The sequence below is a fragment of the Anoplophora glabripennis genome, unplaced genomic scaffold (assembly GCF_000390285.2).
Source record: "Anoplophora glabripennis isolate ALB-LARVAE unplaced genomic scaffold, Agla_2.0 scaffold586, whole genome shotgun sequence".
Taxonomy (NCBI): Eukaryota; Metazoa; Arthropoda; class Insecta; order Coleoptera; family Cerambycidae; genus Anoplophora; species Anoplophora glabripennis.
Window position 1 is genome coordinate 84,433 of NW_019416769.1, and position 2,851 is coordinate 87,283.

Below are 2,851 nucleotides of genomic sequence, written 5' to 3' on the forward strand. Positions count from 1 at the left end.
CATTCTGTAATTAATGTGAACATTGTTGTATGTTGAAAAATGAAATAAAATAAAAGTGCCTCGCAAAGTTTGATAAGTAAAGTATTATCACTCTGGGTGCTCAGCACTCACAACAAAAATGTTGTGGGTAACCAAGTACCAAGAGTCCTTGCAAAAGAAAACAGAGTTTAAGTTTGGAATTTCATCTTTTGACAGACTGGTCTTCTTGGCTAGAAACTGTATATTCTGGATCCTGGATTTTTTTAAATGCATCAGAGTAAAATAAAAATACTAAACTCATAATAAGCATAATTTTTCCAGACAATTTTCTGATAGGGAACTACATTTTTCGTAATAAACACGTAGTAGTGACAAGTTGCAGATTAATAAAATAAAATTTCACGTTTGCAGTCAGTTTGGGGCTTCCTTTAGCGACCCATGATCAATGTAGACCCATGGGTATAAATTGGGCCTATTTGGGAGATATTTCAATTTCTGTCATTACTGTTTAAGATTGAAGGACTGAAATATTTCGGATTAGTCTGTTTCATAATATATAGCCTTAATGTTTTTAGGAACTGGTTAAATTATACAGTGTGTGTCAATCACCATCAATAATTTCTCCAATTAGCTGCATACAGAAAACATTGTCATAAAAATTTACAACAGTGTTCCTAAAATTGACAGGAACTAATTGTTTGAAAATTCGATATTTACATTGTAATGCCTCTTTGAACAACTGAAATATTTAACACAATTTGTGGCTGTCACGTTTTAAAAAATTGTGTGAATTTTTGTGACAGTGTTCAAAGTTTTTATTTTCAGCTGTCTTAATTAAAAACTGTTTAAGCATTTCGTAGCGGTGGAATACTGTCTTGTTAAGTCCCTTATTTAGTCATGAATTTTATGAAGATGCGTTTTGCAACAGACGAAGCGACCTAATTTATCATGCTATTGAGTGACAACATATTTTTTTTTTCAAGTACTTAGTTTAGGAAACTTCACATTTAACAAAATCACAGTTTTAAGAATAGTAGAAAATAATAAAGTGAACACACGATGTCCAATAATTTATTTTATAACTACAAAAAAGCAAATGACAACAACGTTTGGTGTTTAAGTATGAAAAAATGACAACGACACGCGGTGTTCCCAAGCAGTCACCCATCCAAGTACTAACCGCGCCCGACGATGCTTGACTTCAGTGATCGGACGAGAACTGGTATTTTACATCGTGGTATGGCCGTTGCCTGACAAATGTGTACTATTTTTGGAACATATTTGGGGAAATAAAAAATTTATAGTAAATAAATATAAATTTAGAATAAATGTTATTTTACAACTATAACTGCGCTATTGTATGTTATTTTTAAGAAGTAGGGAAGAACAAGAAAGACCCTTTACAGACTGAACATTCCAGTTTGCACCAGTGATAGTTGACAACTGCGCCTCCTTTCTGGATTCTACTCCAATAATCACCTATCTAAAATAGTGTGTCATTACAATTTTATAATGATCATTTTTATATTAAAAAAATAGCGTGTTTGCAAAAAAATGACATACTGTTAATGTAAAAGAAAACAAAGCTGTTCAAACTCAATCTGTCTCATAAACACTAATACAACATTATTAAAATACTTCCACTTCCACCCAACACTGACCCCTTGTCCAATCCACAACTCAAACCGTTGGGAAGTCGAGTCAAGTCGTACAAGAGAAGACAAACTTCTGCGCTTTGATATCCAACAAAACATTCACCCTCAGGTAGCGCACAGGACTATCTATTGTATAGGAATATTGTCAATTTTTCTCAAATTTTCGTTTCAATTTAAGCAACTTCGTAATTTCCTATTGGTTTAGTTCACATTTTTGTTACCCTAACTAGAACTAGAAGTAAAAATGGTATTGCTATTATGCTATTACTGCTACAGGTAGAACAACTACTACTTGTATTGTCACAACGTAAGTTAGATTTCCCAAAAACTTAACTAATTCACTGCCAAATTTCAATGCTTCTCACCCAATCGTAGCCCATTGTGTTCCAATTCACAAGGAATCCACTTGGTTACAAGTCAGCCTATAATATAAACAAATAAAAAAATCTTTAATCGTCTTAACAATCCGTTGTCATTTAATACAAGAAAAAAAGTTTCCTGTTGCTACTTTTTCTACAAGTTCTACCTACTGTTAAAGTTTCTAATACCTATCCAGGAACACTGTATACACTGTTGGTGTCAAAATACATAGATTTGCTGAAAGAGCAACCCCTTAGGAAGCTACAGATAGTTATCTAATAATAAAAAGACAAAATATTACCCAGTTGTAATACTAAAAATGCATCTTGCCTCAAGATACCAATAAATGCTCATGTCGAACACCAAAATATTACCAATATACTTATTTATCTAAGTAGAAAATTTTATAATTAAAAGATATACTGGCTCATGACGTTTCTGATTAACAACTAGTAACATATTAATCATATTCTGATATAGTTTGCAAATTGCACTACAATTAATGCATAAAAATCACTTTGTTGTAGCTTATAGCAAAAATTTATATATTTTTAATTTCAGCAGAAAAGATATCCCGGAACGTCCAGTATAGTTAGATTCTAGGTAACATACCAGATTATTTAGTCACGTTTGAACTTCTCTTTAGTAAAGGTGTATTATTATAAATGCTTGGAATTATTATAGTTTTTTGACATCTCGCCCACCGAATATCCATATTCATAGGTAATTTAAGAACAAGTCTTATTAGAATTGTTAACTGCCAATTTTACTACTAAAACCATTCACACAGCTAGGTAGGTAGGTGAATGAATACCTTTCATTCATTCATTATTTTAATTGCTTGTACATTGTTATTT

The 2,851-nt window shown here is 32.0% G+C and overlaps 1 non-coding gene across 1 annotated transcript; it reads right to left on the minus strand.

Moving 5' to 3' along the window:
• Positions 1-1,110: 1,110 nt before the first annotated feature.
• On the minus strand, positions 1,111-1,230 carry LOC111691914. The gene has a single exon (XR_002763088.1). It is a non-coding gene; the product is annotated as a 5S ribosomal RNA (ribosomal RNA).
• Positions 1,231-2,851: the final 1,621 nt, after the last annotated feature.